We start from the raw sequence: 22,708 nt of genomic DNA, 5'->3' as shown, positions 1-22,708 counted from the left end.
ACTCTGTACTTGATTTCTTTCAGAGGGGCAATAATCCGGGCCGGGCTTCGATCACTCTGATTAGGTGCAGATATGAAATGCATTTCGAATGTCCTTTTGTTTATATGAAAACAAATGAGAAATCGGACAAAATGCTGTCATGTTTTATAAGTGACATCGATAATGAAAGGGGAATGGTCAGTTCTCCAGCTGGACAGAGCATGTTTTAGTACAGTCATGAACTGGGACGTTCAATAGGGAGCTCTGTTGAGACGATCTATCTTTTCTGCCCTTCAAAGTCAACATGTAAGTGTGTGTTCCATTAAAGCTTTTTTTTAAGGGAGAGTGTTAATTGGGAAGAGTACAATTAAGTCGTGTTGGATAGGTTGAGTTCTGTAGGATTTCTTTATTATGTTCTTTCTGTTCCATTGTGTCAATAATGTTTTGTCTGTTTTAAAATCTAGTTGTCACTCCAAATAGCTTAACCCGGATAATTTTCAAATGGACACGTACCGAAACGAATTACAAAGTTATGGTCTGGGGCTGCCTGGTACAGAATGTTTTCAGTGATCTGGCTTAAGACATAATTGCATGCACAATCAACAACATGATATACACATGTTTCGCAAGCCTCTAAATAAAGCAAATTCTAAACACTAGATAAATAACGACGAGAGGGACGAGGGCAGTTCACACATCGGAAGGTTATGACATGGAATCAACGATTAAACCGATGCAGCAGGGGATAGACAAGACTAACAAGCTAAGCAGTTTTGCAAAAGGCAATCGTGAAAGGTAGAAGACACTTAACCTTTTCTGCCGAAAACTGGAAAACAAATGGTTTTGGGGTGTGTCCACATGAAATAGAGAAAGTTAATAGTTCTTAATTAGATTGACATAGTACATGCTGAGAAGATGTTTTCTTTCTTCGGAGAGTCTAGGAACACATATTATAGTTACACAATAAATAAACGCAAATTTCTAGTGGAGGTGAGAATCACCCTCTTCTGTCACTGTCGAGTGTCTCACAGAGAGCTATCTAGTAACAGCTTTTGTGTTAATTTAAGCATTTATCAGCAGACTCTTGCCAGGATGTGGAATCATGGGTAACTCAGGAAGCGGAAGTGAGCAATATCGGATAAGAGATGATCGTATTTAATGACAGAGGAGGCTTGAGCGGACGAATTGCCTACTCCTGATCGTCTCTCTTAAGGTTTTATGGGAATGGATGGAATTATTTCCACTGGGTGGTGTGTTACCTGACACCGAGGATGATGGTTTTAGTTGTTAGAAGCCAGTTTTATCAGCTTCTGGTATTCTGCGAGATTTATCCAGACCGAACCTTCTCAATTGCTTCATCATTTAATTTTCCTCCACTATAAATCCAGGAGTGGGGATGTTTGCCGATGACCACACAATGTTCCGCCGTATTTGTGACTCTTTCGATACTGATGCAGTCCATGGTGACATACAGCAAAATCTGAAAAATGTATAGGCTTGGTCTGAAAAGTGGCAATTAATATTCATACCGCACAAATGTCAGACAATGACCATCCTGAAGAATGGAAAATTGCATGATCGCCATTCTGCATCGAATGTCATTGCCATAGCTGAATCTTTTGGTCTAAATATTCTGAGGTTTATTCAAGACTCTATTAAAGTTAGAGCAGCAGACCAAAGCCTACCACAATCTCCGAGGCTCAAGTCAGACATGTGATAAAATACTCCCCACTTCTCTGAATGAGTGTAGTTCCAAAAGTACCCAAACAGCTAGACACTTTCAAAGATCAAACAGCCCAATCTATCAGTCTCCATCCTCACTCACGTACCCTGGCCAGTACTGAAATTCAACAGCAGGTCTGTGTATCTTGACCCTCCTCTGACAGCATCTTCCACACTCAGTACCGCTGCCAATTGAAAATAAAGGACAATATTTCGGGATTGGTGTTCGTCATTCTGTTGATTCTAACAATATTTGTGAAAAGGCCAAAGGTAGACTCACAATTGGAGTGTTAATTTAAGTCAATCTGATTTTAAAAAGCTGAGAGAAATTTCGTTGAAGTAAGCGGGAAATAACAATGAGAACATTAATCTGAAACAGTGTAATGCTAAATATGTACAGCAGAGGTTAAAGTGGTTCCAAGAAAATAAGTTTTTGCAAAGTAAATGTGTCCAGCTATTTGATGTTGGCAAGACCATCACGGAGACCTTCAGCAGATTTTCTTCCTCAACGCAGAGAATGGAAAATCAACACAGTAAGGAACATGAAAGACAAACAGTATAAACCATGTGTAGATAAAGACATTTTGATGTTATGGCAGCCACCTTGAATATTAACCAATTATTTCAAAGCAGACACTAGATTCCAAAACCGAGTTCTATTTAAATCGGTGAATTTGACAACCTTGAACCAATCCGATTGAAACTAAATCACAAAGTGATCAAGCTTATATTAGAAGAGGATTTTTGATACTTGGGCTGACAGCGAAATGTCAGCTGAAGATGGTCATCTGGCACTCACAGAAATCTTTAAGCATTCTTATTAAGCACGATCTAAAAGGTATTACCGCACTGTTAACTAACATTCCCGACACTAGGGTTCGAAAGGGACTCATGTAAGATACCAGAACGCGACAGGGAATGGTGTTCGTGATGGGGAATTCGCAGAAAGGGAAATTAGCATTCCTGAAAGCTTTTCCTAGCTGTAATTTTGTTCGATTAAGCTTTATTGTTTCGTTATGCAGCTGCGACTTGTAATTACTGAAAGAGCGTACCATTAGGATTTCGTTTCATATGGGAATATTTCGCATTCAGAGGGAAAGGTGTCGATCCTGTTAATTATGCAATCTTAGAGGTGGACATATAAATTGTTATATGTCCATTACAAAGAGAGTGTAAGGATTTCATTTCATTTAGGCACTATCGTTTTATAACAGATTACGAGGCGAGATGCTTTTTCTGAGTGTTTAGGTTTTTAGATAAGATAATATTCGTTTAGTAAAATCCAATGTGGAGAGATCCCGAAACATAGCTGGACACATCAATAATTTAGTCAAGCTCGTAAATGGCATAATTTTCTCTGTCAGTCAATTAACAGAATACAAGAGCAAGAAGCTCATCTTGTAACTGCTCAATTAATTATTTCAGTCACATCTTCTGGTCAGTACATTACATGGAAGAATGGAACTAAACTGGAGAATTTACAGAGGAGATTTGTTGCCTTGTGAAAGTAAAAGTGCAGTTATGTGAAACGTTAGCAATGGAGGATGCTGAGAGAAGGGTGCACACGTTGTTGGGAGCCAGATGGAGAGAGGGAGAGGACATCGTCTTTCTCGTCTATAGCTCAGCTGCCAGCGGTGAAGGTTTAAAGTAATTGGTTGAATTATTAGATGGATGGTGAGGAAAGTTGTTATATTAACAAGAGGAAGGCAGGGACCTGCAACGTCTACCTGGAAGAGGGGTACAACAAGAAAACTCTCAAACCATTTAAAAGAATTTCCCGGGATATACTTTGGAAATCTGATGGACGACATGGAGTCAGAACAACTGCATTACAAAAATAAGAAATGAAGCTCAATACCACTTCTCAGAATCCACTGAAGACAGTGTATTGCGACCCTGCCTGTATTGTGTAATTGTCTGAAGTTTCGAAATTGGGATATAAGATATGATCAACGTACAGTCCTGAAGGGAAAGGGCAAAAAGGAACAGTCTGTAAATTGGTTAGCACCACAATACGAATGATCCAATACTTTCTACAGAATGCTACATCACTGCATTGACATATTTATCTATCCTATGTAAATGTTCAAAACCCGTGGTCACTCGGCCGCTTCATGACCATAATGACAGGTATATCTGACCTGATTTGTTCTGTCAAATTATTTGCCTTATTAAAAAACGCAAGAAATTCGGGATGGCAAGAAGTGCCAGAGACTAACATGTCTGTCCTTTAGGAGGAGTTTGCAGAGATAAGAAGGCGTGTGCAGGTTGTGGGATATTAAAGGGATATGGATTATAAAGTCAGCTATAGTTTTATGCTTTGGTTAAAGTGAAAAGTCAGCTGACCCACCTAAATCAATATTCTGGCCTCAGCAACCGCTGAGCAAAAGATCTCCACGAAGCCTGACAGAAATGATAATCGAGGAATTAGCACATGATTTATCTCTTTCTGTTTCCACCAGAAATTAAACGGGGGCCGCACAGAGTAATCGGGTACTGGAGGTATACAACCGTAGCCCACATTTGTGACAGGTGAACTGACCTGTTGAACAGATCGCGGTCATTGTTGCAGATTCATTTCACACCAATTGAAACACATTTTTTTCTGAAAACAATATATATTCTAATCTGTGGGGCTGTTGAATTGATCACTGATCAGGAAGTGATACCTGGATGTAATTGTCTTCAAAGAGTCATTTTCGGTGAACCTGTTTCAGCTCAGTATCACATCCAGGTATAGATACAGAATAATTGTTTAACTTATGAACTGATCAAGCCCAAGCGAGTTCGGCAGTTGTAGCTACTCAAATCCATTCTAGAAATGAGTCCCACAAAAAGTTCAGGAAAATCACAGGCTCCCTCTCTTCCATGAGCAGGGTCTGCTCCTCTCACTGATCGTGAATATGAACTCCAAAATCCGATCAGGGAGGTCACCGACCCTCTCTCCCGACTATGCAGAGTCAGCTGCTGGCATCTATTCGAGTCGCAACCTCCGCATTCACAACAGAAAGACGCAAGGCTTGAGAATGCGCCAATTCATTTACAACTGAACAGCATTATTTTTTCTGGAAATCATAATCAACCAGACAAATCGCAGATTATTTTCATTGCGCCTAAAAATTGCTAAGCTCTGGGCCAATCCCCAAAAAGCAGCCAACACACATTCAAAACCAATAGCCACTCTCCCCTACATCAAAACCATCTCGGGAATGACTGATACACTACTTAGACCTCTTGTCATTTTGGTAGCCCACAAAACCACCAACACATTAAAGCAGCTGCTCAAGAACTTGAATGTCGCTATTCAGACAACAAGGAAAGCTAAAGTCGTTTACAAAATACCTTGAAAGAAGTGTAACAAACACTACATTGGATAAACAGGCATAAAGCTAACCACCAGGACACGTGAACATAAACTAGCCACAAGAAGACATGACCATGACACACTCATTAGTATTCTTACATAAAGATGAGGAAGGACCACCACTTTGACTGGGAAACCACATCCACCCTAGAACAAGCCGAACAGAGACATGTCGGCAAATTACAAGAAGCATGGCATTCCAACTGGTGCTCTATCAACAAACACGGTGACTTGGAGCTCATTTACCACCCCATGAGAAAAAGAACAGCAAAAAACTTCGCTTCAGACATGAGATCACAATTGGGAATTATTTGACTAACCCAAGTGCCTGATCTGTGCCAAGAATTCGTCTCTGTAGACAAAGTTTTCTCAAATAAAAGTTGCAATCTTTCTGATCTGTTACCACAGAGAGTGGCCATTTGTGGGAAAGATGGAGAGAAATTTAACGTTTCCCTACATACGATTAGGATGGAGTGCCAAAGCAACTCTGCGGAAGTAACAGTGAGAATGATGGGCAGAGTGTCAGTTTCAAGAATGCAGATTGCATTTACAACGTACAGCGCGATCCAAGTTGGGAGTTGTGGAACCTTCGTCGTGGAAAGCAAAAGGAAGACCAGGTAACTTTGGAGTAAAATGAAAACTATGCTGGAATTTTGCCGGACTGCAAAGTAAAAATATTCCATGATCATAAGTCTCAGAACGAAGCAAAAACCAAATAGAAAGAAGAAGGCGCTGAGGTTCAGTTAGAGGACCCCGTGTTTGTTGTAATGGGGCAGTCAGAACCTGAACGGTGGAGGGTCAGTCAGAATTGTTTAGTACTGAAAGGTTAATGAACTTATAGCAGAATGAGACGAGATAATAAAATATATGTTAGCACGAAAAGTTGCAAGACTACTGACAGAAGAAATTATAACAAGATTTCGTTGGGCTGGGAGGATGTGGACAGGTGAGTGCTGTGGTGTTACTTTTGCAGACAGCTTCTGACCAATGGACACAGTTTAGAGAGAAAGTGATTAAACATTTGTGTACCATGTTAGGAAAACAGAAATTGATTTCCTGCATATTTCCAAAATGCAGGTAAGCACGATCGTATGTTTTGACACTTAAAGTCACTTTCAGGCCCAGACAGCGATATAAGAAGGATAGGGTCAAATAATTTCAGAAATTATTGGCAGAAAGGATTCAAGTGTTTGAGCTGAGAGCGGACGATTAGAAATAGTCAGAGCAGGTTACGTTAGAAACTGCGGGAATATTGAATCATCAGCAAAATGTGACCAATTGGCTCGTGACAGACTGGCTGACAGATCTAATGAAGAACACATGGCCGAAACACGCACAACTTATGCCACTTGCCTGCAGACAATGATCATTACTAATCTGTTGAAAATGAATGCTCACCATATCCCCGTTTGGGTGACTGTTAGGAAAGTTGAGAGAATGGGTAGGAAAAAAGATGTCTGACAACTCGGGAGTTTAAGCTTGCCAGCAGAGTATTGGGTACTGAGAATGGTGATGAACAGGAACGTTAGATAGGGTTAGTTTTACACATACCCAAACTTGGGGGCAGACACACGTGCTCACTAAAAGTGGTTCACGACAGTGGGAGATACCATAAAAGTCGCTGGATATATAATGAATACTATAAAAAATGATTTAACAAGTTGTCACTGAGGAGGGGATCTGCTCCTCTTCGCCCTTCCCTTCTGAGCAACAGGGATAGACTTTGTGCCATATACAGGCCCCATTACTAACCCCGGGCATTGGGAAGACTAAGCCTGTATGGGTGTTGTCTTATTGGGAATAAAAACATTCCCTACTTCCAGCTCATATTGGAGAATAGAATTAGTCCTCCCCATTTTGTTCCTGCGGATGTCCTCAGACTCTTGCAACTAAACTTTCATTTCGTTCTTTCCTCCTGGAACAGACATTTCACTATCCTATCCCATTCTTCAAGGAATTCCTCGTTATTTTGCATATTTCGATGCACATCAACATCCAAGCCATCTGGATTGCCTCTCTATACAGGGCAACAACTAAGACCTGTTTCTTCAGTTTCCTCTCCCTTTTGTTGTAAGGTTTTAACATACTCACATTACATCCGATCGAGTTTTTTTTTGTCTGACATCTTTACCAGATTGTTTGTCTGACTCAACTTCTTCTCAATTTTTTAGGGACCCCTCAATCTGTCTTTGAAGGGCTCTCCTTTCATTTGTAACAATACCCATGGGAAAAGTACGCAGTTTTGAGTTTCTTTTGTCTGCCTCCTGCTTCCGTCTGTGCTTTTCCCTCTTCAGGTAATTCACTTATTCAATTTAATTTCTTCCTTCACTTTAGATATACAATCCAAATGTGAAATCTCTGACGTCGGTCCTGTCAATTGTTTTCTTTATTAGTTTGAAATGCCTTCTCACTTCATACCAAATATTGACTCAAAGGGAATAAACTAAGTGGATTCGTTTGGAGCATCTCTAATGGTAATCAAGATGAAGGGGATACGTTTATCCCTATCATTCCGGAAAGAATGACAGTACACTCTTAACATTGTCCTCAGGTTTTGAAGCCACGTTCCCAAGTCTCCATGGTGGTACACGCTTGGTTGAACATGCTGCATGTCTAATCTATCCATGATTTTCATAGCAGTACAATTAGACCATTGGAGTAACTGAATCTCCCTGTGTAGGCCATACCATCTAAACAAAATGGCCTTTGCCTTAACAGTAGGTAATGGAAATGCCTACGGAAAACGGGGAGACACAGCCATTACGGTTGGTAAGTACTGGGTCCCATTTTTAGTTTTAGAGAGGGTACATACGCAATTAAGCGTATAACCCGTGCGAAATGTTCTGCAAAAGTGGCAATTAGCAACAAAGGTGCTGGTTTTGTAATTGCCTGTGGCTTCCCCACTGTTTGGCACATATGAACTTATGGCATATTTTACCAACCTCCTTGTTCAGTGCAGGACAACGGACATATCCTGCATCGTCCTCAAACTGAGATTAACTCCTACAGGTGATTCGTGCATTACTCGCAATGTTTCGTGAACATATGCTAATTGCAACACAATCTGGTGCACTTCCGCCCATTTTTTCTCTGCATGAACCTGTTGTTCTGTCCATTTTACCCTTCGAATTCTGTCCTTAAGATAGTAATACTCGGGAATACATTCTGATTCCTTTTCTGAGTATGCACCATGATATAGATCTGTTACCGTCTCATTTTCCGGTTGTAAGTCCATTTGCTTTTCAGGACAAAGCAACTCTGCCTGATCCTCCACCTGTTCTGGTTTTTGCTGTACCATGACATCAAGCAGGATGTCACCTAACTGAAGATCAACTCCTTAATCTGTTTCTTTAGCTTTTCATTCTTGCTGTAACTTACCATAATGGGATCTTCTTACTTCACGGCCTGGAATAATTCCAATAATTTTGCTTTGAACTACTCAGTTCCCTGGTTTTCCTTTGATTTTCTGCATGACAAGGAACATTACCCCCACCTTGAATCCTTTCGGGTCGTTCCCAAAACAAGCCGTATTCCTGGAACTAACAGTCTGCCAATCACTCCCAAAACGTTACTTCCCCAGTCTTGATTTGGCACTCCAATATGATCTGTTAGAGGGACATGTTACATTTCTGTCCCTGTATTCCACAGTGGCTGAGTGGTTAGCACTGCTGCCTCGCAGCACCAGCCTCGGGTGACTGTCTGTATAGAGTTTGCACATTCTCCCTGTGTCGATGTGGATTTCGTCCGGGTGCTCCAGTTTCCTCCCACAGTCCAAAGATGCGCGGGTCAGGTGAATTGGCCATACTAAACTGCCCATAGTGTTTGCTGCATTAGTGGGGAGTAGGTGAATGGTTCTGGGTGGATTCCTCTTTGTTGGGTCGGTGTGGACATGTTGGGCCAACGGGCCTGTTTCTGCTCTGGAGGAAATTGAATCCAATCCAATTGCGTAACATGTCAGAAAGAGTGCTGATACTTTCAGTTTACTATTGGAGACTGACCAGATACCGTATCTCTCAAGATTGTCACTTCTTTCCTTTCGCCACTACACCGCACCCCACCCCCCGCCAACCGTCCGTTCTTACTGAATAAACTTTACCCACGGAGGTGAAGTCTTTATAGAGACCAGGCACTATCTCAATACCCAGCTCCTGCCGAGGCTCTGCACTCTCTTGTAGCTTCTCGACTTTACTTCGGGTTTCCTTGACGACTTCCACTAAGCACACTGGTTGAGCCTATTTTAAACCATCTATTGCTCTCGTGGATTTCTTTAACGACCAGCACTGGTGCTTAACATTTTCCACTTTACCACAGTGGAAACACCTGGTGACTTTCACCTCCTTTTCAATTCCTTGGGATTCTTCTTCTCGTGTGATAAATATTTCCATGGTAATTCGCTCTTTGTTTTGTAATAAATGATCTCCCCTTCTCCTGATTAATATCCCTCCCGGGATGAAATTCCTGTTCGAAATTAAATTTTACCGTCTGCAAAAATGAATATTCATCTGCCAGCCGAGACACTCTTCTCACTTTTTGAACCATCTCTTCATCCACATAAGTTCTTATCACCTCTGGAAGTCAGCTCTTAAACTCCTCCCACCGAACAACCTCTCTTACAGCCTTATGTGTCTTGTCTAATTTTCAGTTGCACATCTATCGTAATTCCCATGTTTAGCTCTTGAGATCTCAAGGTAAGTCCGACCTGGTTCCTTCTTTATATTTATACACTGTTGTCTATATGGTTCTGGTACCAATTCATAAGCACTCAAAATAACATGTTTGGCATATGCATACTCTCTGGACCCCCGTGACAGACTTGCACATATCTCACCAGCCTTGCCTCCAGCATGATTCAGTATGAGGTGAAAGTGAGTAACGTAGATGCTGGAGATTAGAGTCAACATTCGAGTAGTGCAGGAAAAGCACAGCAGGTCGGGCAGCATCAAAGGAGCAGGAACATCGATTTTTCGGGGAAAATCCCTTCATCAAGAATTCTGATGAAGGGCTTTTGTCTGAAATGCTGATTTTCCTATAAATCAGCATTACACATGCGTTCTCTGGGCACCACATCTGCCTAACCAATTTTTTAACTATGATATACCTACCATGTTTATGTCTAAGATGGGCTTGTTCATCGTCACTCTACACTGCCCTAGGTTTGCCGTATCGTTTCATCGTTCTTAACTGACTTTCGTGTTCACTTTGCTCTTTCCGAAGTTCAATTTCTTTCTTTCTCCCTCTCTCTCACTTTTTGCCAAGCTGGGAAAGTTCTCTCTTTTCCTTGATCTTCTAACATGGCTGTTCTTTCATTTTGAAAATTTCTTCTATCTTTCTCTCTCTGGGTCTTTGCTTTGCTAAGAGTTTTTCTGTGGAGAACCTGGTGCTCGAAACGCACAGCACGTCAGGTAGCATCCGAGGAGTAGGAGAATTGACATTTTCGTCATAAGCCCTTCATTGCATGGAAAGTCGATTCTCTTGCTCCTTCGAAGCTCCCTGACCTCCTGTGCTTTTCCAGCACCACATTCTTGGCTCTAATTTCCGGGATCTGCATTCCTCACTTTTGCCTAAGAACCTTTTCTCCCTATCTTTCTCGTCTACCTCAAGCTGTTTCATCTGCCATTGAATTTTTGCCATGTCCAAAGCTGTAAATGTCCATTCCAGCAGATGTAAATATTGAGCTATTCCGGTAATACCCACATCGTTTTTTTTACCCGAGACACAGGTGGGTCCAGCTCAAGCTGTCTGCTAACTGTCGCAGCGTTTCCTTGCTCACGGCTTATAAAACTCCCTAAGTCACTTCTTCAAACCCCAGAATATACTTAGTAACTGAAAGTGTCATTTCTCTCACTTTTAATCTCACCAATGGGAAGCATCTGAAATTAAACAATTTTTTCTCGCCTAAATTTTATTTTACAATCCAGCACAGTAATCGAACAGTGTGATTAAATTTTCTGGGAGCTTTCCCATCTCAAAGCTGTTAATTAATCGGCCCACATCCGCCTAAATATATCTAACCCTGTCCAAATCCCAAAATGGATCGCTCCAAACCTGCCCAAATTCTGGATGATGAGCTCAAACTGTCCCCACACAGAGGATGAACCCCTGTATTAATTTAAACCAAGGAACCAGAGAAGATTACCTCGCCTCGTTAAATGTTAAAATGCGTGCATGAGTGAAAGAGAACTCATAATTTCCACTATTTAAAGAGAAATAATAATTTATTTTCCTAACTCTGATAGTGAACGTGAACCAACAACTATAAAAATTCCAAGCTGGCTTCTCTTACCTAAACACCTTCTGACCACAACTCGATAAAAATGCTGTTCTAAAAACACCAATATTAAAATTTTCATTAAGTCAATTTCTCAGAGTAAATGCACATGGTCTTCTCATTTCCTTCAACCTTTCTTCCTTGTCTTCCCAATTTTGCTGTCTTCTTCCTTTTTCCTTTGAATATTTTTTTAACGGGAAAATGTAGCCTTTGATAGATAGTGCCATCTGGTTTCTTTTCGATCTTTTCATGTTAGATGGACAGTGAGCTCTCTCGGTGTATGGCAGTTTGTTGACAGGTTTTCCAAATACCTGTGTTTTTATAACTTCAACACGATTCCCTCTCATTGATTGGATATCATCCATATAATAAATTCAAATTCAATTGGCTTTAAGTATTGTGGGAAAAAAATAAATTGATTGGTTGAGTTTGAAGTGTTACCGAAACAGCAACCAAAGTTCAGGAATTCATTTAGCAGCCAATTGTTCCAAGTATCTATTTTTGAACAGCCCGTCTCCAGTACTTAGTCTCTTTGGACTTAAGAATGATCTATATAGATAGATAGACAGATAGATAGATAGACAGATAGATAGATAGACAGATAGATAGACAGATAGATAGATAGATAGATAGATAGACAGATAGATAGATAGATAGATAGATAGATAGATAGATAGATAGATAGATAGATAGATAGATAGATAGATAGATAGATAGATAGATAGATAGATAGATAGATAGATAGATAGATAGATAGATGGATAGATGGATAGATGGATAGATGGATAGATAGATAGATAGATAGATAGATAGATAGATAGATAGATAGATAGATAGATAGATAGATAGATAGATAGATAGATAGATAGATAGATAGATAGATAGATAGATAGATAGATAGATAGATAGATAGATAGATAGATAGATAGGAGTAGCAAAGTTTATTACCACGACATTTCTGCACAAATCTTCTTTACAATTATGGTTGGCAGAACTTTCAAAGCAGAATCATGAAATATTTCGAATGGATGCAACATAGTTGAAAATGAAAGACTATTCCTGACAGCACGCGCTTAATTTTTAAAATCTTGCATCCAACAGAGACAGGTAATTGCTAAACTGTAATTCCATGACTTCAGCACGCCATGGCAGCGTAGAATTGGGTATTACTTACACCAGAAAACAGGAATTTGCTCTCTAATTATATTTTTGGCTGATCGAAATCGCATGAACTGCAGAGAATCCCAGACAATCAGCTTGTCGCCACCTTCTGAGCAGTACAAAGTGCGTGAGAAAATTACTGGCCGAGGCAGTGACTCTTACCACCTATGAGGAATTTCAAAATACAGAAACGATGCACATGACTGGAAAGATATATAATCTGATGCAACATGAATGAGAAGGCAAGAAAGGTTCAGCAAGAGACAGCATATGGAGTGAAATATCCAGGAGATTTATGGTAAGGTCACAGATATGGTGTATCACCAATCCAGACACCCCGTGGCTCAACACTTCAACTCCCCCTCACACTCCACCAAGGACATGCAGGTCCTTGGACTCCTCTATCGCTAGATCACAGCAACACGAAGGCTGGAGGAAGAGCGCCTCATCTTCCACCTCGGAACCCTCCAACCAAAAGGGGTGAACTCAGATTACTCCAGTTTCCTCATTTCCCCTCCCCCCACCTTGTCTCAGTCCCAACCCTCGAACTCAGCACCGCCTTCCTAACCTGCAATCTTCTTCCTGACCTCTCTGCGCCCACGCCCACTCCGGCCTATCACCCTCACCTTAACCTCCTTCCACCTATCGTATTTCCAACGCCCCTCCTCCAAGTCCCTCCTCCCTACCTTTTATCTTCGCCTACTTGGCACACTTTCCTCACTCCTGAAGAAGGGCTCATGCCCGAAACGTCGATCCTCCTTCTCCTTAGAGGCTGCCTGACCTGCTGTGCTTTTCCAGCAACACATTTTCTGGTCCAGATATGCTGTGACAGATATGAATGTGACAGATTGGTGTGTAGTGTTTTATCATTCGCTTTATCTTGTATGAACGTATTGTATTGCATGGCATGTTCACTGTCTTTAATGGAACACATTTTGAATAGAATTGGCAACTCAAGACTGAAAATCCGTAAAAGTACAATTGACCATCAAAAACAGCAGAATTGTACTCTTGTATAATCTCCAGTCTCAAAATCCTGCCTAAGCATATCTCCTACTCAACCATTACAATGAAGCTAGAGGATCAATCCTGGTTCAATGGAGAGTTTTATGACACATGCTAGAAGCAGCAGCAAACATAGTTGTGAATGTGGTATCAAACTGGCGAAGGTACTGAGCAGGATTACTTGCATGTTGGACAGTATAAGCAGCAGGTGTTAGACAGCGCAGGCCTCACATTTCCCTGCAAATGAATTGCCAGAGTCCATTGAATCAAGAATAAGCATATAAAAAAAGACAAATCTGTCTTTTCTCCAGATTTGAATTAAACAAACCAATCTATAAGGTCTAAAGTCTGAAGTGATCACACAAACAGTCTGGAATGGTGATGGACAATGTTTGGTGGAGTTGTTGGACGAGTTGTTCAGAGGAATTTGTGCATGCCTGAGATCGCAGAGACACGTTTATTTCCAGCAAATGCTTAGAAGGACAATTAAAAGGATTGACTTCATTGTCATTCCACTGGAAATTTTGCAACATGTCTCTGTTCCTTCGTTCATCTGGCTTGGAGATGGCTTTGGACGTTGCAGTTTTTCTTATGTTAGGTGGTAAGAGGACAACCTCAATCCTGTCAGCGTAGTGAAACCAATCTTAATCATGACTGGGGGTAATAGATTCATAGTGTGTCAGTCCTCCCAGTGTTGCAGTGGAAAGCAATTCTTCTCATGCAATGCAACATGTCAGACAGCTAATCTGAAACAGTGGCATCGTCCTGAATTATAGGATTCGTGTATGTATTTTCAGATGATATTGTAAAATGTCGGAATTGATAAGAATTGGATGAGGTTGGGCATTTGCTATTAATTCCATCATTTGTGCCATTCTTGCTCACTAGTTAAATGTGCAGAAAGTTTCGACACGGGCATTGCTTTGAAAGGATCTCCCTCTCCTTTACTTTCTCTCCTATAAGATCAGTTGAGTTTGGTATTTCTTCAGTGACACTTGAGCTTTTTCAAATTTACAACGGGTTTCAAAACTCCTGGAACGTTAAACCAATCCAGTTTATGTCAACATTGACTGGAGGAAGATGTTTAGTCCGGTGCTGATGTATGACAGTCATTGTAATCACTGAGGCTTGCTTTCGGTTCGGGACCAAAACAAAACGATGATTAGTTTGGATATTCTCTGAAGAAAAGCAATTTCCAATTGATCAGAATAATTCCAGACAAGCAATATGGTTATTCTCTTTGTCTGAGTGTAGAGTATTTCAGAGAATCCGTTCCCACAATTTTATTTTTAAAATGCAAACAGGTATATCTGAAGAACCTAAGGCAGTCTGGCGGCACCTGTTGATAAACAGAGTTGATGTTTTCTGTCTCATAAATATGAGAAGTCTTCAAAGAAGTCACCAGTCTTGCTGAAATTTGTCCAGCTGGATCTTTTTTTTAACCACAGGTTTCCGTAATTCGCATTTTCTTTTTCGTCTATTTTATTAGAAGATTACTTAGGTCAGCAGTTTTTGAATTATTGGAAGCTGAGTTCTCGGTTTTGTGATGGTATTTTATTCTCTGTGAGAAATGTTCACACTTTCCCCGCAATGGTTGGTAAGAGTCCGTTGAATCAAAAGTAAGTATCTTGAAAAAAAAAACAAATCTGTCTCATCTCCTGATCTGAAATAAACAAAATAATATTATCAGTAAATGCATGACATATTTGTAAATTTCAGAACATTTTAAGATTTCTCAAACTGTTTCGTATGTGGTGAAGGCGAGTTTTTCCTTCCACGTTAAGGAAACGAATCTGCTTAACATGTAAATAAAAATCTCCTCCATCTATATAACAGTGAATAGTCACACATTTGCATTTTTAAATGAGCTAACCCGCTTCATTAGAATAGGGACACTGAATTGTCGAGTTGTGAGCAAACCAGGTTGGCCAATAAGTGCAGAATTGCCTCGCTTTGGGAGCACCTCCACATCATGGGAGGACAAGAAACCATTTATCCCCGTTCACCCAGGTTGATGTGAAACAGCTGCCAGGTTGTCCATCGGTCACAATCGCGTTCCCAGATTTCTGGATCACCGTGCAAGTGCTTGTACCTCACATTACCAGAAGTCAAACACCAATTAACCACTACCCTCCCCCCAACGCAGTATCTCTTTCCTTCACAGTTGGTATGGTCATAAATGATGGGTCTGCAAAGCCAGCAAGATGTATCAACTCGGTCTTTTGGGCAGCGGCAAGGTTCAGAGTATTAAACTGATTGAGTGGAAGTGTGTGTAGCTGCTGTTGCCGCTTCTCACCAGCCATGTGTCTCTCTCAGCACTCAATTCCTCATTCGCACCATGGCGTTCTCCCTCTTCATTCTGGATGCATTAATAGACGTCAAGACAGTCCACATTCCAGTTGATTGATGGAGTGGGAACAAAGGACTTTTCATAGTATAATGTCTTTATTAATTAATCGAATAATTGCTGTCAGTGGATGGTTCACCGCACTTTTGACCTGTTTTCTGGACTTGGACTGAGTCACCCGATAAATAAATGTATCTGCAGCAATTTAAGTTGCACCGCTTCCACCCAACTTTTCCAAATATACACAAAGACACAACATAATCACTGAGATTAACGCTTGTGAATCTGTAATATGTGTAATATATGTTTGGAAGGAGTAACTGAAATAAAGATCACTGGGCTAATGGTAAGTTTATTGGTAGTGTAAAACAGCAGAGAGATTTCAGTGTCTATGTACAGAGATCCCTCAAAGCTGCCACCCAGGTTGATAGGGTTGAGAAGAAGGCATACGATGTGTTAGCTTTCATTGGTAGTGGGATTGAGTTTCAGAGCCACATCTGTACAAAAATCTGATGTGACCGCACTTGGAGTATTGCATGAAGTTCTGGTCAATGCATTAGAGGAATGGATGTGGAATCTCGGGAAAGGGCTCAGAGGAGATTTACTTGGATGTTGCCTGGTATGGAATGAAGGTCTTATGAGGAAAGGCTGAGGGCCTTGAGACGACTTTAGTTAGAGAGAAGAAGGTTAAGAAGTGACTTAATTGAGACATATAGGATCATCCGAAGTTCAGCTCGGGTGGACAGTGATAGTCGTTTTCCTCGAATAGTGATGGCTGACACCAGGGTACATAGCTGCAAATTGAGAGGTGATCGATACAGGAGCGATGTCGTAGATAGTTTCTTTACTCAGAATGTAGTCGGGGCATGGAACACACTGCCTGCATCAACAGGAGACTCGCCACCTTTCAGGGCTTTTAAATGGTCATTGGACAAATATATGGATGAAAATGAAATTGTGTAGGACAGATAGACTTCAGATTGCTTCCACAGGTCGGTGCACAGAGCCTGTACTGTGCTGTAATGTTCTATGATCTATGTTCTATAATATCGGTCAGCCACAGAAGTATGAAACTGTCACACATGGTGAAGAGGAAAACTACTGATTTCCTTTTGCTCTCCAACTCTGGGTCTATGTGACAATGGCTCTTGCTCTACCCCTTCAGTTTCTTGTGAACCTGACTAGTCAATAAAATGTACATTGCAGTAAGAGCAATAAGGAATATAATTGGAGCAAATGGTAGAATTGTTGTTAAAATCGTATCTTGCCAGACAAAAATCAAAATTCCAGGATTAATACAAAAACGTGCATTTCTCTAACAGAACAATGATACTTTTTCAACATTCCTTCCAGGTTCTTACACAAAGTAGAAGCGAATATTTGTTTTTAAAAAAAACGTTTTGGAGAAAAGCAGAACTGCAGTTGCCAGAACTTCAATCTGACAATTCTCAGCTTCTGTCAAAAAATGGCCATAAATTAATCGATGTTAAAAGTAACGGCCAACGAGACGGAAAGGTCTGTTGCTTCACGAGCTAGAAAATGTATAATGCTGCACACGGTAGTGATGTCCAGAAAAAATATAATCAAAATAACATTTTTGAACTGTTTCAATATGACCTCAGAGATGATGACCATTCGATCCGCTGTGGCCATGGCCACTAGGTAATATGTTGTGCAAGTGGAAAGGTCAGACTTTCCCTCGGGGCAGCATCGCAATGGCTAACAGATTAACTGCAAAAGATGAATGAGAAAAGAGTAAGAAAATTGATGGTGAGAATAATTTTCGAGTGAGTAAGAATGGCAGGGTTGAAATTGGAAAGCAAGAGTGAAAACAATTCGTGATCAGGTCCGACAAAATCTCATCAAGTTCACGACATACCCACATCCATGATTAATACCTTATTACATACTGATTCGGAGTTATGAAGAGAAAGCAACAGAAAGCTCCCAACTGCGTCAGAGTGTGAACTGTTCTAATGAGGGTGACAAAATTAGACTTTGAAAGTTTTGAGAATATTCGTAGCTCACGTTGAGGTTCTCGATGTAGGTTTGCTCGCAGAGCTGGGAGGTTCATATCTAGACGTTTCCTCACCCTACGAGGTAATATCTTGAGTGGGCCTCAGTCGAAGCAGTGTACATGACTCCTGCTTTCTATTTTTCTATTTCGGTTGGTGATGTGTCATTTCCTGTGGTGATGTCATTTCCTGTGGTGATCTCAGTTTCTGTTCTTTTTCTCAGGGGGTGACGCATCGAATTAGACCCCATCTACCACCCCCTGAGAAAAAGAACAGGAAATAACATCACCACCCGGAATGACATCACCACAGGAAATAACATCACCAAGCCAAAGTAACCCAAACATAGAAATAGAAAGCAGGATTCATGTACATTGCTTTGCTTGGGGCCCACTGAAGATGTTACCTAGGAGGGTGACAAAACGTCTGGAAATGAACCTTCCAGCTCAGCAAACGTACGTGCAAAATTTGAATTTCTCGTTCAACCACTTGGCTGGAATTTTCCAATCTCACGAGATTCCGCTACTGGGGAATGATCAGCACTGCATAAGAGATGTCTTTACTGGACTGATGCTACTTCATCAGCTAGCTTTGGAATAGGATCATAAGATACAGAATTTATAGCAAAAGATTACAGTGTCATGCAACTGAAATGATACATTGAACAAACCTAGATTGCTGCTCAGTATTTCATCTGTTATAAAGGTTTGCAGCTTTGTTCGTTAATTTGTAAACCCCAGAAATTCTTTGAAGTCGCATTCTTGAGATAGCTTGAGGTTTTGTTTTAAGAAAGGTGACCCTCTCAGCTCAGACAGGATCCGTTCAGTTGAGGAGGATTGCGACGGACGTCTGAATATGCTCAAGGACTCCCTCATAAGAACAGGATACAATGTTCACTCATTGAAAGACAGTTCAAACATGCCACAACGAGATAATGTAATGACCTCATCAGGAGATAGACATGGGATGCAACGGATAGGATTGTCCAGTACTTCCCAGGAGCAGAGTAATTATGCTATATTCTTCGCAGCCTGGAACACATTATCGATGAGGATCAGCACCTCGTCAAGAACTTCCCTGTGCCTCCACTTCTCGCCTTTAGCGCCTGCTGCACCTAAACCATTGTTTGCAGCAAATTGCCCAGCCTTCAAGACAACATCGACCACAACAAAGTCTAACTCTGACATGGCAAGTACTGCAAGACGTGTCAGACTATTACCATGAATACCAGCATCACACGTGATGAAACCAACCCGATGTACGAGGTATGAACTCACGTGACTCGGCCAACATTGCTTATTTCGTACGCTACTAGCATGGATGGCCCAAAGCATGGTACATTGGCGAGATCAAACAGATGTGTGACAACTCCTGAAGAGGCTCTGTGCAACAACCGCCATACAGGGGTGTTCCCTCCCAGTCAGGGACGCTTCAGCAGACAGGACATTCAATTTCGGATATTTGGGTGACCATCTTCCAAGGTAGACTTTGGGATATGCACCATTGCAGAGAGGCAGAGCAGAGGCTGACAGCAAATTGTGATACCTATGAAGACAGCCTCAAACGTGACCTTGGGTTCATGTCACACTACACCCTGCACTCTCTCACACACACACAAACTAGCACACGTACACACACACACACTCCTACATACTCACACACTCACGCAGACCAGCTGTCAGACACATGCTATCTCTCAAACACACACACACAGAAACGCGTCACACTTAAACCCACGTGCACACCCTCTTACAGGTTTGTACTCAATCACACACACACACACACACACGCACAATTTACCCGGCATACACGCACACAAACACAAACTCTCTCAAGTCACTCACAAGCACACAAACTTACATGCACACACTCACAGTCTCCATCTCTCATGGACAGACACACACGTATAAGTAGATGGGGTGAATTTGCATTTTCTGAATTATACATGGAGATATTATTGTATTTTGCTCAAAACGCACACGTTCTGTGGGCAGTAAATGCAGACAGTCAATTCATGTGATATTCTATAAACTCCTACTGTGGAAATACAACCTGTCCAACTCAAGTTTGGGATAAAGACAGATTCTAACCTTGCAGCTTTAATGCATTGTCTGAGCTGAGATTACAGCTTTTTTAAATATAAAATTTAAAGTTATCTCGGGAACGTGACTGAATAGAAGTTCTGGGATTTCCATATTAATGAACTCACACCTACAAGCCATTCCAAAAGATGGAAGACTTAACAAAAATCACGGTTTGTTCAGTATATCATTTCTGTTTCATGACACTGTAATCTTTTGTTGTAAATTCTGTGTCTTACGATCCTCTCCAAAAGCTACCTGATGAAGGAACGGCTCTCCAAAAGCTAGTGCTACGAAATAAGCCCGGTGGACTATAATCTGATCTTGTGTGATTTTTAACTTCGTTCACCACAATCCAAAACTGTCATCTCATAGTCAGCATTGGCCAGTCAGAGAAAGAGTACTTCAATAGAACCGATGCCGAAAACCGTCAGAGACCTGAGGCAATGCTTCAAAATGAAGATTTGGGACACAATTTTCTTAATAGAAGGATCCTGCTGCCAGAAATGTTCAACTTGATTTGCTAAATCTGGAAAAATGTCAGAACAAAAGCGTGCTATTCGGTCTGAAGAAGTTGCTACAATACTGGTTTATCACCCTCCTTAAGCTGCATTGTGGCATTACTTTGAAGTCCACCTATCATTGTGAGGAGGAACATGCCAAGAACAAGAAAGGGAAACACAGTGCAGCAAAAACCCTGTGCCATAAAGTAAAACTTGTAATTTTTAAATAACGCTCGAAGCGCATTTTGTATGCATGCAGGAAATTCTGTCCTCATATCTAGGTTTAATTATTGTCTAGAAACTGAAAACTGGAATTGCTGTACTTTTCATGAGAAAAAAAGTAAGTTCAGATAAAAAGAAAGTTTCGGTGCATATGCACGCAGATCTGTGAGTGGAATGCAAGTCCTGTAACCCCAAATGACGTCCATGGTTTCATTACCACAAGTCAGGTCTGTGATAGCATACTGCCTAATTCTTTGGATGAGTGAAGCACCAATCAATGTTAGGAAACATTACACACGACAGGATTAGACAGGCCATCAGAGAGACAGTATATCTACCAGGCTATGCATTCCCTCATTCTGCCATTGGTGTAATGACAGCATTGATTAACATCAATGCAATGCACTGAAGTAACCTGTTAAAACCTGTTGTGCATGACTTTTGAACCTGCTTTCTAGAACATCTGGATGAGGAAGGATACTGGAAACGTGGGAAAACCACGTTTCCAAACAAGATGTAAGCAGTTCCCACTTAAAACATCTTTGACCGTTCCTTCACTGTCAAGCGAACAACTTTCTGAATCATCCTTCCTAACAGCACTCTTTCTGTAGCTGCGTGAGTAAGGCTCCTCTGGTTTAAGAAGGCATCGACCTTTGTCAGTTTCACATCAGCATTGGCTACACATTTCCAACTTAACGTTGCCATTTTGATGCACTTTCTGACAAGGATATCCGTGGAAACAGTCACTGATTACAACCTGAAGCGTTTGAACTATGCATGAAGCTGAAAACTCTGGATGGTCCGAATCTGAATGGACAACAGAAAATTCCAATAACATTCTATAGGTCAGGCAGCAATACTGGTACGCGTGAAGGATTTTACATTATGATTCACTCATCGGGTGTGAATATTGAGGTATTAGTCAGCATTAATTTTCAGTGTCTGACCTTCAGAATGTGATGATGCCAGAGTGATGACTTTTAATATCATTGTTATGTCTCTGAGAAAATAAATGACTGTATCAATAAAATATTTATAGTCTGGTTTTGATATTAGAATGTTAAGATTTTAACAGTTTGAAGACAGAAATTACAAAACCTGATCAGAATTAAATGTTGACATTATCAGCTGTTCGTGGTTGTCATTCCAGATGTAAGATACACAAGGAATGTCATGACTAAGTCCTTCTGCAAAAATCTCCAGCGTACAATGTTAACGCTACAGTCACCGATTGCAGAATCTTAATTGTTTGATCACAAGAAAAGTATTGTTTCAGGCATCAGCAGGAGAAATGAGTAGGATTTACTAAAATTAAAATAGAAATTTTTGGATAAACTGACCGGTGTAGGTACATACGTAGAGAGAAGATTGCTGTCATGTTTTGAGATCAGTAACCTGTTTTCATGCATAGAAAGATAGTGAAGAAGAGATATATATATATATAACTTTCAGTGGATGAAGCTCTTGCTCTTTAAAAGGACAATGGGATGGGGATTGACAGCAGCACCTGCAAATATGAATAGGTGAGAGGAGGGTATTGCTCCAACCAATAAGAGTAAATGAGGGGTGGTGTTGAGCCTGCTCATGGTGCACACCAGTTTGGGAAAAGGCTCACTCTGTCCTCATTCAGAACAAAACAGACTGGAAAGGAGCTAAACATCTCAATGATTGTCTCTGTCATGTGGGAGATGCTGGAATCCAGCAAATTCCATCCAGAAAGTAAGGTGGAAGCACTGCCAGCAGTCTTCAGCCAGGAGTGCGAAAGGATGATAAGGCCTTTGATCCATGAATCATTTTTTTTTTCAGATCTGCAGAGTATTCTAAGATCCCCAGCAAGGAAATATGGGAACCGGAGTCGGCTATTTGGCCCTTCGAGCCTGCCCCTCTGTTAAATATCATGATGAATGATCATCGGACTCAGCGAAGCTGTTTCAGTGCGACCACAACATTAAGATTGACACAGACTTTTTAAAATATGCCGGTTATGTCGAGTCCACAAAAGAAGAACAAATCCAACCCCACGTATTGCTCAACACTAGTC

Source organism: Chiloscyllium punctatum, chromosome 43, assembly GCF_047496795.1.
Source record: "Chiloscyllium punctatum isolate Juve2018m chromosome 43, sChiPun1.3, whole genome shotgun sequence".
Taxonomy (NCBI): Eukaryota; Metazoa; Chordata; class Chondrichthyes; order Orectolobiformes; family Hemiscylliidae; genus Chiloscyllium; species Chiloscyllium punctatum.
Note: the sequence above shows the minus strand (reverse complement) of the source record.